Source organism: Taudactylus pleione, unplaced genomic scaffold (genome assembly GCF_031769625.1).
Source record: "Taudactylus pleione unplaced genomic scaffold, aTauple2 ptg000117l, whole genome shotgun sequence".
In the NCBI taxonomy this organism is placed as follows: Eukaryota; Metazoa; Chordata; class Amphibia; order Anura; family Myobatrachidae; genus Taudactylus; species Taudactylus pleione.
Window position 1 is genome coordinate 3,398,408 of NW_028284519.1, and position 17,055 is coordinate 3,415,462.

At 43.1% G+C, this 17,055-nt stretch overlaps 1 long non-coding RNA gene across 1 annotated transcript in view; it reads left to right on the forward strand.

Annotated features, from left to right (window-relative positions):
- LOC148524263 (uncharacterized) overlaps window positions 1-12,466 on the forward strand; it is a 45,844-nt gene extending 33,378 nt beyond the window's left edge. Inside the window, exons 5-6 of the long non-coding RNA XR_015878360.1 lie at window positions 11,440-11,508; window positions 11,898-12,466. This is a non-coding gene — a long non-coding RNA (uncharacterized LOC148524263). The remainder of the gene's footprint in view (window positions 1-11,439; window positions 11,509-11,897) is intronic.
- The last annotated feature ends 4,589 nt before the right edge of the window (window positions 12,467-17,055 follow it).

Genomic DNA, 17,055 nt, shown 5'->3' on the forward strand with positions numbered 1-17,055 from the left:
GTGCTTGCGGTTCCTAAAAATAGCCTCCAGCCTTGCTGGAGGCTGAAGTGGTATGTGAGTGCCATCCACAACCCCTATGATGTGTGGGAAGCCAGCTATTTGGTAAAAATTAGCCTTCGCCACATTAAGGGAACCCATATCCAATGGCATTTTAATAAAATGATGGAGGTGTTTAAAAAGGGCCTCCATCACTGCCCTCAGGATCCTTGAAAAGGAGGATTGGGATATTCCTGCAACTATTCCCACAGTGGTTTGATAGGATCCTGAGGCACAAAAATGTAACACCGACATTAATTGAGTAAGTGGTGGTATTGCTGTAGGACTGTCAATTTGCCATTCAAGATCACTCTCTATTAATGAGAGAGTGTCTATGATGATTTGGGGCGGCAGACGGTATCACCGTAACACCTCATCATCTGGCATTCCAAAAAGGGTGACACATGTTCTATATATATGGGGCCTTGCACACCTACGAGGCCTACGCCTGGGACGAAATTAAGGTTGGTCGGGTTCTGGAACCATGGCCAATATAATACGACCAACATCAACCTGAAATGGTAAGCCAGGTAGTTATTGTTTTAGACAAATGTGTAAAGAAAAATATACTTATCTTTTCTCAGAAATCCAAAGATGCTTACAGGCCTGGGACGTGTCATGTGCAGAACACCCTACATTTCAAAAGTAGAAAATATGTTTAAGATTCATTAAATAAAATATGATTGTAAACAATTGTTTTCGTGAAAAAATAAAGAAGGGAGCACAGATTAGTTCAGAAAATAGTATGCTACATTTAGTGTTAAGACATGATTTTACACTGAAAATGTAAAAAAACATTAGTTCGCTAAAGAATACGCTACTTTTACAGTTAAATCAAGACACATTAGTTCGCTAAAGAGTACGCTACTTTTACAGTTAAATCAAGACAAATTAGTTCGCAAAATAGTATGCCACTTTTACAGTTAAATCAAGACAAATTAGTTCGCAAAATAGTACGCTACTTTTACAGTTAAATCAAGACACATTAGTTCGCAAAATAGTACGCTACTTTTACAATTAAAACCACTCAAACATTATTTCGCTAAATAGTACGCTACATTTAGTGGTAAGACATGATTGTTCCCAGAAAATAAACAACATTACTTTGCGAAACATATGCTAAGAACAACACATCTAATTTGTAAAATCATGAAAACAAAAACACTTACCAAAACAGACAAATATCACCAAGTTCAAAAACTTCACTGGGGCAATGCCAAACTAACTGTAAACCAAAAAAAAAAAAATTAAAAACATTTGTAAACTATTTACTATTACTTTTTACGGTGGTTTTTTACAATACTTACTCCAAAAAGCACAAAAAAATAGCCAAACAATAAAAAAAATAACCAACGGAAAATAAAGAAGCTAGAAAACAACCAAAATATCGCTCCGAAAATGTCCTCCTTCTACTCACAAAGCCTCAAAACCACTCCAACACCAAACCTCCAACAAACAACATGCCACATCGACTCCAGTCACACCAAGCCATAAATAGTCTTCATTTTCCCGCTCAAATTAAGGACGGACAATAGGAGCGCACAGTCAATGATGCGGCCGAATAATGCTGACGCATGTATAAAAACGTCACTGAAAAGCCAAATCGGTCTGCTTGTAGTGAGACCTGAAAGTCCAAAATGACCACAGAGCAGCAAAGCAGTGACCAAGAGGTGCCAGGTAAGTATTTCTCTTTTTTGGGCAAAAGGATTCTGTTTAACAATAATTTTGGGAACATTTTACATTATAAATTTTAATCCCATTTTCAAAAAAGGTGTTGAGGATACCATGGAAGAGGCTGCTGGGCTTAGTAGGCCAACTAAATGAAAAAAAAAAAAAGGCAGCCACAATTGACAAGAAAGGAGATGGAGGTTTTGGTGCAAATGTGCAATGACAACCTGCCACAGGCAGCAAGGAATATGGGTGCAAGCCAGAAATGGAAAATGTGGGATGACATAGCCAGTGGTGTCAATAGGGTGGGTGATTTGAACGTTCAACCCGGGAGGTCAAACGCCGGTACATAAAAACTACATTTTAGTAAAAAGTGTTTACAGGTCCAAATACTGACGGAATAATGCCAACTTTTTACCCCACAGATGGAGTGACTTCAAATATCGTCTTAAGCAAAAACTGGCTGATAGGGCTAGGCATGCAGGAGGGACAGGTGGGGGTCCCACCCCTGTGTCCGTGGAGCTCACAGATTTGGAGGAGATGGCCCAGGGGTGTGTGCAGGATGAGGAGGTGTTTGGCATGTCGAACATGGATACCGACATGCCAGACTTTGCGGTTCCTCATGTTGCCCCAGGTTAATGTTGTAATGTTAACAACTCAGAAATGTGTTTGGGACAATATCTAGATTATAATGTTACTCTTTTCTCTTTTTTCTCACAGAGACACAGGCGGATGAGTCTGCTCCAGAGGGGAGCTTTGGCCGCAGAATTTCTGCTGGCTCTGCAGGGGAGGAAGCAGTAGATCCGGCTGGGGACCCTGTGGCAGACAGTCTAGGGTGTTCCCCCTCGCAGGCAGTGGGCCTCCTCACTGATCTCAATATTAAAACGGATCAGCAGACCGAGATTCTGCTGAGGATGGACGCCAATCTGCTACGGGTGGCGGACGCCCTGGAGCAAAGTGCTGCGGCCAACGTGACCATTGCTAAGGCCCTGGCGGAAAATACTGGGGCCAATGTGTGAAAAGCAAATGCCGTGGAGCAGCTCATTCGCCAGCACATGTTGTAGCCGGCCTCCCTTCCTGCCGTAACATCAGGACCCTCCACCTCTTGCACAACAACAGCCATCCCTCCAAATGTGCCTAGCCCTATGCCTAGTCCAGAGGCCACAACACCTGCCTCTGGCCAGGCCAGCAGAAGGACATCCCGGACCCGTTCAGGCTCCCTCCCTACCCCGGCCAAACGGCGATGACAGCACTGGCTAATTTTCCCACAATCCTCAGTGTTTGCCCCATATTCCTTAATGCCCAAAACCTCCCTCTCCTTTCTTGTGAATTTTTTATTAATTGTGTTTGTTTGTGGATTTCAAATGCCACTTATTTTGTTTGTGTGTTTCTAAAATCATTTGTTATTTGTTTTTACGTTATCAAGTTTTTATTATTTCCCCAAAATTTTTTATAAAAAAAACAACAAAAAATAAAATAAAGTTGAAAATCTGCACAATTCTATTGTTAATTTATTCAAAAACTGGTTAAAAGGTAATCCCGCAAACAACATTACAAACAATACAACGGAAATCTAAACATTATTTTTGAATAAAAAAACTAAGGGTTAAAAACAATTTGAGTTTTAATTAACACTTAGCAAAAAACAAAAGGACAATTGTTTTCTTGGCCCCTAAGAAATGAAGAAAAACAACAAACATGCGTACAATATTGTTGCCCTAAAAATAAAAGAAAACAAATATGGCAAAAACACGCAAATGTAAAATAAATTTGTAAGCTAATTGATTGTCTAACCAAGAAATTAGCAGCTGAGTAGTTCACCTGCGTACGGTTTTTTGCTACTAAAAAAAGGCTATTGGCTAAACACCTTTCAAGCATTTTTGCAATTCAAAACTGATTGTTTTTGAGGCCTCAATTGATAAATCGGAAAACCATCGATGAGCCTCGGGAAGAACGAAGAGACCATCGTCATTGCGGTAGAGAATACCAGACCACAAGCTGAGCGAGCAGTTTTAATGGAAAGTGGATCAGACAGTGACGTAACACTTGTTCCGTTCACATTGGCCGTTCGCATCAGAAAATTTATGTACGCCCAAAAGACGCCTCGACACGCCTGCGTTTTCCCATCTCCACCCCCGTCACCGCCCCAAAACGGACAGTTCTGTCAATCACATTTGACATGTCACTTCCTGTTCGCATGCGTGGTTTAACAACATCGGATGACTACGAGCGTACGACCGCTTACGAGCGGCTCTGAATGAGGGCCTATGTTCAATCTATGTTAGAATATGGGACAGTGATAAAGGAGATGTCCTGATCAAAACATCTTCGAACGAAATAAAGGTAGGACATATAAAGTATCCAGAATTGTATTTCATTTTTTTCACAATGGGATATATTATATATAACATACAGTATAAAATAAAATATGGAATTATATAACAAAAAAATTAATCTCTAGCATAAAAGAGAAAAATAGACTAAGTGAAAAGAATGTACAATCCACTGTATTAAGTGCAAAGGTTTTTTTGCCTTCCTAAATGTATTTTTTATAGAATAGCAATAAGGTTGCTTTTCTGTAGCAGTTGAAGGCACAGACCCCATTTACATTTTGCATTTATACCACTCATGTTCTAATAGATTATTTTTTAGTCGATTACAGAAATACCCTGAGAAAGTCCTTGCAGATTCTTGGAAATTGAATAATACACAGAGAAAAGTTTGTATGCAGATTTTGTCCCCATATAAGTTTAAGGACATTGAAATAAGTATTGCTAGAGTCTCCAGTGCTTGTGGTTCTTACAGTCTCAATCATTGACATGATGATAAGTAAATAGTATAATCCATTTATCCACTAAAGCCTGCATCACATTTTACCCAGCATGCCAGAGCCAGATTAAGATCTCATGGGGCCCTTGACAAGCTACCGGTTTGGGGCCCCTTCCTCTGATTCATTCATACCCAACTATTTACTATACAATAAACAAAGTACAACACCAAATTATATACATACATGATGCAAGAGATTCTGTATCTCTTATAACCTGGAGCAGATAGCGGAAAACATTTCAGTGGTTAGAAAAAACATTACACTAGGGATGGACATTGGAAGCCAATGGTTAGCAACCATCAACGTTTCTGATTCGATGGAAGTACTTTTTCCATTGAATACCAGAAATTAGATGGTTGCCAGTCATTGGATGCAGCTTTCCAAGGCATAGCAGAGCAGCAGGTGTGCAGCAGGAGAATAGATGCCGTGCGCATGTGCGCGACAACTATTCTCTGTACTGGGGGAGCCAGGGGGCAACCCAGCATCTTGGAGAGTGCTGGGCACCCCCCCACTCCCCCCCTCACAGTGACGTGGTGGTTATAGTATCGAATTGTTGCGATGCGATGGCTAGTTGCCATAGCATCGCATGATTTGATGTTAGATGCCGGGTTTCTAATGTCCATCCCTACCCTAAGCCACAAATGAAAATAAATTCAATCAAAATTAAATTTAGTACAGTAACAAGTTTTGCTATAAATATATATTCAATTTATTATAAGACTAAGGTAAAGAAAATTCATATTAGGAAATTAATATGTGGAGCAATTTCCTTCACCTCAGTCTACGTTTTTTTACTATAATATTTTTTTACATCAACACTCGTCTCTGCAATTGATGTAATATTTATTTGATTTTTATAGAATTTTAATTTTTAACATATAAGATACATTTTCCAAGTGTTGCCGTATTCCCCTCTTACCTAACACATAGGTTAGAGACAGTAAGTTACATATAGAGAGACACATACAGTATATAGAGAGGGTCACAAACAGAGAGATAAATAGATAGGGAGGTTCACATATAGAAACACATATAGGGAGGGTCACATATAGAGACACACATATAGGGAGGGTCACATATAGAGACATATAAATATACACAGGGAGGTGGTTTACAAATAGAGACACACATACATACACAAGGGAGGATGACATAAATTGCACTCACATACATGGATGATCACATATAGACATATACATGGAGGATCACATATAGAGACACACATACAACATACACAAGGGGGATCACATAAAGAGGCACACATATACATGGAGGATCACATATAGACATATACATGGAGGATTACATATAGAGACTATACATGGAGGATCACATATACATATACATTGAGAGGAGGTTTATAAATAGAGACACATACATACACAAGGGGGGAATCACATATAGTGGCACAGACATACATGGAGGATCACGTATTGAGACATACACAGGAGAGGTTACATATACAGACACACATACATAGAGGATCACATATAGAAACACACATACAGGGAGAGTCACATATACAGTACATAGGGGAAGAAGGGGTCACACAATAATGTGTTTGTCTCCTACATTGCTCTGGGGATGGCAGCAGCTCCATCCTCCTTTATGATGTCTGGCCGCTGCGCAGCTGCAGCCGTGCCCGCAAGCTGGTGTAGCCCCGCCCCCTGCTTGGGTAAGAGGAGCATGTGCTGGGCTCTACCATTCAAGTTTCAGCACACGCTCCTCTGACCCCAGGTGTGCATTGAAGCAGGAAGGAGCTGCTGTACACGCCATTCAACTGCGATAGGAAGCTAATCCACTGCAATTGCAATGCAAAATCAGCACTACATAAGGATGCCCACTTTGCCATAAGCACATCCGTAATACTTAGTAGAATAGCAAAACCATTGGTACAATTGAGTACCATTGGACCCATACACACATTTCCACAAGCCCTGAAATTTAGGTGCATACACGCGGTCAGATTTTGTGTCAGATCTGAACGATAATGATTTTAAAAATCGTTCAATCGTTAATATCTGAAAGAAAATCTGACATGTGAACCTGCAACGATGAACGATGCGCGTTCCCGCATGTCAGATAACGATATCTGACATCTGATGTGTTTGCAGTCAGATTTGGACGATTTCATTCATTTTAATACTGTCTGAAATCATTCAAATCGTTGGTAAAATCGTTCAAATAGTTCATCTGACAAATCTGACTGAGTGTATGCACCATTACTAAGAATTTGGTACGCTATGAGACCACAGGCTCGTAGGCTATCGCAGTGGCTAATTTATGCACATCCCTAAAAATGGCGTACGAACGCACTGGCACGCCTGTGTTCGGCCAACCAGCCCCCCGTCACCACCCACAAATGGCACTTCCTGTCAATCATTCTGCGATGGGTCTGCATAGTCACCGATCACAATAGCTAGTTCACACATGCACACTGCGATGCATACGTGTGCGCAGAACACAACAATTGCCCATTTGTGTGCGTGTTAACAACTGCGATCCTTGCTGAATCAGGCCCTTAACCAGCAGTAACAATCCCTTCTGGGAACTGATTTTGATTCTGACTGTGATTCACAAGCAGACTTTTAATGAGAACCAATTTGAAGGCGGTCGTGGTAAGTAAAAAGAGTGATGCACCAGGTCCAATTGACATTTAGCTATATGACTGGATGATGGTAAAAGAATCTTCCTGTAGTCACACTGGATCACTCACCTGAATAGTCCTGAATATGATTTTTTTTTACAAATGTCTGTACTAATATGTACTAATCTTGAATATACTAGCACAATTTAATTAATGAGCATAATATATTCATACTAAAATGATGTAATTATTCAATTCTATATATAAATGAGTTTATCTTTATCCCTTATTCAAAAATGATCTTATACAGTGAATTTTGCAATAATATAACTGAAGGAACGCCTGCCGTTTGTGGCGTCTGAATCAGGCCCACAGTGTCCGAGCAGCCACAGGAGCCAGAGGACGGACCAGAGCGCTTTACACTTCACTGTTGCCCTTTTTCCTTTTTTCGTGTGATGCCCTTGGGGGGTCCTGGACTGGACGATTTTTGGGGTGCCCTGCGCCCCAGATGTGAACCCCTTAGTGTTAGGGACTGCTAGTAACAGAGAAACCGTGATGTGGCCTAGCAGCTTCCCATGGATTTGCAAATGCATGCAACTAATATCTCTGAATTTCTATCACCATATAGTATTCATGTATTGTTGCAGGTACAATTCAGTGTGCTGAGGAACAATAGGGGATTAAAACCCCCCTTTTTTCTAATTAATATAACTGTGCAAGGCTGCCAGCAGAGGGGGACTGCTGGATCTGGAGTCCCAGGCCTGGGCAGAGAGAAGGACTGACTTACCGGTGATGCAACATGAGACCCAGGGCATACCGGATCATGACTGAAGATCCACTGTGCTGGGTAGCCTTCACTGACAGCTGCCAGGGTTGTGGATAGTATAGCTCTCAGGACAGTATCCTGAGAGTTATACTTCCTGGTGACTGCCCCTCCCTCGGACCAGCCACCTTACCATGAGCTCAGATCTGCCCCAACGGCATATGCCTGAGCTGTGATCAGCACATTTCCTCTCCAGCATGCTGCTGATCGGACTCCTCCGGGGACCTCCCCCTTGCAGCAGGCAGCCACTGCAGTGAGGACTCCACAGCCACTGAGATAGAGGTAAATGGGGGATGCAGGCACAGAACAACAAAAGGGAATTTGTTGTATTGTGGGGTGCCACTCGCAGGCAAAGGAGAGTGTGTGTGGGGGGGTCACTGGCAGGCAGAGGGGTGTGTGGGGGGCACTGCCAGGCAAAATGGAGATTGTGTGTGAGGGGTCACTGGCAGGCAGAGGGGAGTGTGTGTGGGGGCGTCTCTGATAGGCAGAGAGGAGAGTGTGTGTGGAAGGGTCTCTGACAGGCAGAAGGGAGTGTGTGTGTGGAGGGTCACTGAAAGGCAGAGGGGAATGTTTGTGTGGGGAGGTATCGCTGAGAGTGAGAGAGGAATGTGGAGGGGATAGATTGAAGAGGAGCAGCCAAAGGACATAGTAGAAGGTAAGTGTCTGCGAACTGTAAGGGGCTGGATATAGGGGCTGGCTGGAGAGACAGAAGGGGTGCTGTGTAGAGAGAGAGAAGGGGTGCTGGCTGGGGAGACACTGTGGGGTTGGATTTGCAGAAACTCAGAGAGGGGGGTCCTGCCTATTTTGTCAGTCATAGGCCCCACAATTTCTGATGGCAGCTGTGTAACTATGTATGTTTTCTGTGCATCTTCCTTTTTATGCATCATGGAATTTTATTAATATGTTCCTGCTAATAATAGTAATTTTAATACATAGGGGGGGTGTATTGAACCTTTGAGATGTGGAGAAGTTGCCTATAGCAATCAATCAGCTTCAATCATTTTTAAAAATGCGCTAGGTAATGATAGTTAAAAGTTTATTGGTTGCTATGATTCATCCCTTAAGACTGAAAAAACAAAGATCTATCTCTGCGGACACTACTAATGCACACTAATAACTTCCGTCCTTGGACTGGATGTAATAGGGTACGATTTTTGGTGTGATTATAAAATCGCATCAAATTGCACTTTTCAAACATGCGATTTTCATCCAAAAATCGTGAATGTAATAGGGTGCGATTTTTTGGGTCAACAGTGCAAATCGCATGCGTCTTCTAGCTATATTATTGGCATGGAAACATGCGATTTATAGACCAACCGGAATACGAGTTACATGGTAGGTGTGCTGGAGCATAAAAGAAAGTCACCTATTGGCACCTAAAAGTCCACTAAATTATGCATCACACACCCTATAGAGACCCCACACCATTCATTTGTCCTTTGTAGGATATGAGTCATTTTGGAAGTAAAGGAGACTGGTTAGTTGTTTTTGTGAGAGAGCTTTGGAAAGTCTGTTTTGCAGCATGGCTTCTTAGAGGAGACCAGTATTTCAGCAGAGCATGGAGAAGGAGGAGGTATTCCTGAGGCAGGCTGTGAGTGAGAAGGAGGAGGAGGAGGGAGATACTCCTGAGGCAGAGACGTAGGAGGAGGAGAAGTAAGGCCCAGGTGGAGGAGAAGGGTGAGGAGGAAGAGGAGCCATCAACTCCTTTGCCAGGGAAATAGCACAGTGGGCACAATGTGCACTTTTCTTATGAAGATAATTGTGCTATGGTGAGAGCCATGGGACCAGTTTTCCACCGGCTACTTGGTGAGCAGGCTCACCAATCTTCCCTGGCCAGGAAAAAGACTATGTGGGGTTCTATACCTGAAGCTGTCAATGCTGTGACTGCTTGTAAATGTGATGTCACCAATGTGAAAAAGCGCTTTAATGATATCCGACTCATTATACTGCATTTGAGGAGGACCTCAAACAAGTGATACCACCAGAGATCCTACCAGGGGTTCATATCCATGAGACCAATCAGCCTGCAACCCTGGAACGTTCTGGTGAGTACCCCTAAAGTTAAGTAACATACATCTGTGTTTGTGGTAGCTGTCACGACCCTGGCTACTTTTTCACCTTTCTGCCTTGAGACTTACCCCTGCCAACTGTCCCGTGGATCTGTATGTGCAATTCACCTGGGAGATCTGCTGTAATCATGCTGGCTGCAACACTTCTGTGTGTACATTTGGACTATGCTCTCCTTTCCACAGTGATTATTCACCTGGGCCCTTTTCTATCTGTGAACACTGCTAGCCTTGATTGAAATCGCAGGTGTAGTTCTGACTTCTCAGTACGGCTGATATGAGTGCTTCCTCTGCATGTTGTGCCCTCCACCACTAAGACCACCTGACCAAATCCACCAATTCCTGCCAGACCCAGGGTATAACAATCCTCTTCTGATAGCATTCTGGCCTAAGTATCTCATTACTTCCCATGGTGTACAGATTGTGCTACTTCTGTCTCCCTGTGTACATGTATATACCAGGCTCCTGCTGGTTCCCAGACCAGTTCATCCAGTAATCCTGCTGGCAGCTACACCTGGCACACCCGGAAATCCTGCTGGTTCCCAGACCAGTTCATCCAGTAATCCTGCTGGCAGCTATAACTGGCACATCCAGAAATCCTGCTGGTTCCCATACCAGTTCATTGAGAAATCCTGCTGATAGCTATACCTGGTGCATCCAGAATCCTGCCGGTTCCCAGACCAGTTCATGCACTAATCCTGTTGATAGCTATACCTAGCACATCCAAAAATCCTACTGGTTCTCAGTCCAATTTAGCAAGCCTATCTACTGGTACCCCATCCAGCTCAGCATGCCTTCTTGCCGGTCCCAGTCCAGTTCCTCCACGTTATCTACTGGTTCCACTCCAACATTATAAGTTTCCTGTTCCTGTCATTTTCCATCAAAGGCAATTCTCACTGCCATACAATTCATATGCAAATACAGCTATTTACATCATCAATGGTTCCAGTCAAGCCAGTCTTCGCTGAATCCAGTTCAACACCTGAGTCGGGAAACTCTGAAACACCAATTGTGACAGTAGCCCAGTAATCTGCTGCTGGAGAACAACACATACCAGCATGCTGTGACTTTGTCAGACCAGGGAGAAATGTGTAAACTTTAAGGGCAAGCTGGGATGTGTTGTGCCACAGCAGCAGGAGCCATGCTTATTACCCACACTAGTGCTCAAAGCAATCAAAGAATGCTTTTATGTAATAAACAGTACCTTGGAATAGTCACATCAAGATGATTGTGCAGTAACACTGCACACTTTAAAAGTAATGCAAATTTTTACTAGGTATATGATGCAACCAACATTAGACAGTACTATTTATTGTTGGAAGTGCATCTCAACTTAACATCGGATGGTAGTATACCACAAATGTCTGTTTTCTTGCAAATGATAGCTGTACATTAACCAAAAATTCTAACAACATTATTTTTTCTCCAGCTCCACAGCAGAAAAAGTCCAAAGCACCACTCAAGAGGCCACGTCCACGTCTGGATGAGGATGCACCTGGTGAGTTATCTAAAAAGGATAAAGCAATCATTAGCGCATGGGTCAGCAGCCACATAAAACCAAACTAAAAGTTACCAAAAAGAAAATTACTGAGTTTTTTGCAAACATACACATTGAGCCTGTACTGTTAGTCAATGTGTAACACCAGTGTGGCAAAAACTCTGGCTTTCTTTAAACACACTTCCCTTAAACAGTCCCTACCACCATGTTAGGTCCAAACATGTGAGTCCTGATGTTTTCCAAAAACCTTCTTATGTAGTCTGGACTGCAAACAACTAAGCTTACGCATGGTTATGAATGGAAGGCGTATTAGCAGGTCTAAATGTTTGTGCTTAGTCTTTAAACAATGTGTACAGTCTAGTTACTTACCATTTTTGCTGTAATTCCAGGCCCATGACATCATGTTCCGTGGAGCCAAGTGTCATATGAGGTCACCCAAATCATCCTGGAGACAGTTGATATGGTGCAGCCTGAGGATGAAAGCACATCTCTGTTAACACAGCACACACCTCAGCAGATCACATCTCCAGATGTTTCTGCTATGAGCTTGCCCTTTCTCTGGACACTTTCAGAGATAAACAGGTGTCTTTTACACAAACCCAGTAGCTACACAGTGTGGACCAGCACCTTCACAGTATGGACCTGCAGCTAAACAGTGTGGGCCACTCAGTCAACAGAAGGCACCCATATAAGAATGGCCAATAATCTGGACTCCCACCTGTTTGACCTAACTCAAGCAGTCAGGTCACAAGCTGAGGCAAATTCGGACCCAGACTGATACCCTAGTGTCCCTGCAAAGACATTTATTAGGCCAAAGACCCAGTATGGATGTGCCATTGGTATCTACCGCGAGTAGTGTGCCATCTACCCCCCTTACGGCATCACCTATCACCCCCCAACGCAGCCTGTGCACGTGAGGAGGAGCAGTGAAAGGCTTAAGTAGGGACCATGAAAGTTCAGGGCCAAAAATGTAAGACACCATCACATTTTGCTGTCAAAATATGTTGTTGTTTTTTTGCAAAACACAGTAAATTCCTGTTTGCCACATCTTTGTGTAATGTTTTTATCCCTAATTTGCAAAATTACTTACATGTAATTTTTGTAAAAAAGAACAAATGGTTGTTGCAAAGGACACAGAATTTACAGCATCCTTAATGAACAAATGGTTCATGTTAACATGGTTATTTAGGGTTTCTTATTGTATATTTAAACACACATATAGCTATTAGGGTTTGTGTGCACTGTACAATCACTTACCATCTATTTTGCCAGCATAAGTTAGATAGTGATCCCAGTAATTCTCGAGGGTGGGCCTCAATCCCCTGTGTTTGGAAATAACTTACATGGCACCTAACTCAAAGTAAAATGTGTTACATTTTGGACATTACATCACATTTCTGAAACCAAACACTTACCTGAGAAATACTGGCATATGATTATCTGTCAAACCTCATTCCCCCCTGAGTATTAACCACGCCCTCAGATGGTATAGGGTCAGGCTCCACCACAACTGCTGTAATGTCTCCTACATCTTGCATGGCCTTGACCCAGGGCAATGTTATGGAGCATGCAGCATGACTGGTCGATCTCCCCAACTTTACAGGGATCATAAAGCAGGCAACGGAACCTGCTCTTGAGCACGCCAAAGGTCCACTCAATTACATTGCGGGTGGCAATGTGCGCGTCATTGTACCGGTGCTGTGAAGGGCCACGTGGTTTCAACAGAGGTGTCATGAGCTGTCAGACTAGTATTTGTTTGTGAACCCGGTGTTGGATATTCATCTGTGTTGGTGACTAGAGACGTGTACAGAAAGCTGGCAGGCCTAAGGAGACCTCCTGGCATGTATTGAAGAACTTTTCCCTGACCAGGAAGCGAACCCGGGTCTCGGTGGAGAGATGCCGGATCATACCCACTAGACCACCAGGGACATCAGTGTTGAAGACAATTTGTTATGTGCAATCAGAGGAGAATGTGGCAGTAGATTGACCAGGCTGTTACTGGATTAGTACTGTAGATATAATAATAAAAACACTTCTTACTGTAACCGGAAATGCTGGAGTGGCAGATCTTAGCAACGCATTCACCAGGCTGAAACTGGGTTGTCGCTGTAGTCCAGGATCCAGGAGCACTCAGATGGTAGCAGAACCGGATGCAGAAAAAACACCGGAATGAGTAGTAGGTGATGATACCAGGAACGGCATCGAATGGAGCAGGAACCAGGAACACTCACCAAGCAGTGAGAATGGTATACACAGGCGAGTTGTAGGTTCGATAACAGGATCAGGTAGGTATTCATTGTGTAACTAGTGGGATAGCTGCCCCAGGCATAGACAGAACCAGGTTCAGACCAGACACTGGAATGGATAGTTGATGACGATACCAGGGACGGCATCAGTGGTGCAGGAACCAGACATGCTCACCATGCAATGAGAATGGTATACACAGGAGAGTGGCAGGTTCAGATATCAGGAACAGGCTGAGATTCTCCGTGCACTCAGTGGAATAGCTACACCAGGTGGAGATCACTTGCAGGAGTTTGTGTAGTAGAAGGAAGCAAAACTGCACAAACAGGATACAAGTAAGCCACAGGAGCTCAGTATAGCTCACTCAGTAGGAACTGAGATTAGACATTGTACTGGCAATTAAGTAGAATCAGCAGCTGGGATATATTCCCCTGGGTTACCTGGGATAGGCTGAGCAGAGACAGGTGTTTTTGTGAGGCTCAGGCTATCACTTGATTGGCTGTTGCAAACAGGTGATCAGGACTTGTCACTGCAGTACTGTGTGGCAGGCTTAGATCTTGCTTGAGGCCTAGGAGGCCGAGAAACACTGAAGCCTGTGCATCAGGGATGTGATAGAGAATGCTGGCAGAATCGGTAAGTGACCCAGCGACAGGGGAAACAGACCCAGGTTGTGACATGAGCCAAGTTTGACACCCATATCCTGAATCACCTGTAGTATTTATGGGGTGAGAGGAAAAAAAACTTTTAGTGTGGGCAAAAACACTTATACACAATAGCATCTATTGAAGCACACATGGTTAATGGTTCACTTAAAGCAACATTAGCATGCTCTTTTGTAAAGTATTTGTAGACACAGAACTGGCATGGGTGTTTGCAAATCTACATGGTACCACAAATACTTAGTTAGGACATTTGGGGTTACATAGTGTGTGGTATACAAAGAGCACATGCTTGTATGTTAGTGTGCAGTCAATGTGCAAAACACACCTGGAACAGGCATTGTAAAATATTTTTGAATGAAGCAAATGCTACCTACCAATTAACCATCCCTCTGGCATGTCTCCTCCTTGGAACCTCTCCCACAGGGATGAGTGGCACAGGATATAGGCATCATGGCAAGACTCTGGTTAACCTGCAACCACACTGATAATACACAGGTTAGCATTGCAGACCACCTGCACATTGAGGAAGTGGTAGCCATGTCTATTTACATAGACTTACCCCCTCAAGTGTGGTACTCGTATTCCAATGTGGGTGCAATCTATGGCTCCCAGCACATTAGGGAATGCTGAGAGCCTATAGAAAGCTACCTTCAGGCCCTGCCACTTGGACTCACAACATTGGAATGACATATATGTACACCACAGTTTCTTCATGGCACGTAACACTTGAGTTATATGCCTTGAGAAAGTGGCTTGCATAATCCCCAACACCCAGCAGTTTACAGACTGAAATGAGCTTGTGCCAAAAAAGTGCAGGGCACACATTAATTTATGCAGCCCAGACACTGCATAGTTGCTACCAGCCAAAGGCTCCAAATCATCTCTCACCTTGTCATACATGTTTAAAAGGTTTGGGCGGTTCAGCCTAAAAAGCCCAACCACCTCTTGATCAGAGAGAAAGTACAAGTCCACCCTCACACAGTATATATGTGGAGCATGGAGCCTAAAAGGGACCTGGTCCTGATGCTGGTACTGCACCCTCCTCCTGCACAGCTCCTCCAAATGTGCCAAGCCACACAGAGACAGCTTCAAACCTGACTGCACAAACGCCATTTGGGTACATATACTGTAGTTGGTGATTATGGGATTCTTCTGTGTCAATTTGGATCAAATGTGTCAATTTCAGTATTTCTGACACTAAAACACCTGTCTGAACCTGGTCTATTGTTCTGGTGATTTTTTATAAGGTTTTGTGTGCAATTTGTAAAATTACACTCTATTACATACAGTATGTGATTTCTATTGATTTCTGTGGGTAAACATCTGGATGCGATTTATACCCTTGCGATTTTTCGTAGAGGTCGAAAACATGCAATTTGGACAGTACCCGCACCCTATTACATTTGCGAGTTGCGCAAAATGTGCGATTCTGCTGCAAAAATCGCATGTTTCGCAAAATCTTGAGCTATTACATCTGGCCCCATATGTTTTTGTGCATGAGAAAGCTCTGTTCATATATTTCATGTACAACTACTCTTTGTTTACTACATTTCTACCAATGTACATAACTTTTCCCCTAGTCCCAGAGCCCTCATCTTATGTTCCAATCTGTTTTGTGGAGGGGCAGCGAATGCAGTAACAATTCCAAATATGTCACACCCACTTAACTATCAGGGTCCAGTTTTTAACCTCAACATTGACAATAATCAGGTTGGCATAGCATGACTGGTTTTTCCTAAAATCATCATAACACTGTGTTATTAGTTTATTTTCAATACAATATTTATGAATAGCATTTTCCAAATATTTTAACCACATCTGATGCCAAGCTCAGTGGTCTCTAGATTCCTGGCTCATATTTTGTTTTCATAAATTGGTACCACATCTGCTTTCCTCCAGATATAGGACTAAAGGATTTAAAATGAGCATAAAGGAGAATAAACCATGAGGGGTTTTCCATGTGTTGCCCCTTTAGTGTGCTGGTGTAATTTCTTATGTGGGTTTTTGTTAGCTTATAGATTTGAAAGAGGGAAGGAGTTTGATAGTTGTTTATACCCTTTTCACATCACAATCCCGAGTCGCACCCAGTATTGTGTTCACAGATCCATCCCGGGTGCGACCTGGGTGAGACCCCTTTCAGACTGGTGGCCTGAACCGGCTTTGGTGGTATCACCGACATCACGTGCCGAGCCAGCGTTTGGAGGTGAGATCATCTCCAGGTGACTGCTCTTCCTATGCTGTGAACGGGTCCGGGGTTACCCATTCACACTGCACCACGAGCCTTGTTAAACCCATGTTCTACCCTACTAGTTATCTGGGTTGAAATGCGGGGTCTCTGAACACTGGGTTTTTTCAACTTGGAGCTTTCACACTGCACAAAAACCCAAATTGCTGCGAATTCACGCAAAATAACCCGAGTTATTGATGGCAGTGTGAAAGGGGTATACACTATGCAGTGCAGATTAACTGCCTCTTTGTTCCAGTCCCCCCCATCCCTGTTGTTAGTTGTGTGTGGCAGTAAAGAACGGGGTGTGGTCTGTTAATGTTTAGTTTTGGTGGGTGCGCTCTCCTTCGCATGACATGAGGTATATTAGTAGGCAAAATGTCCTATCCAGGAAATGGCTTTACCACTTGAATGGGT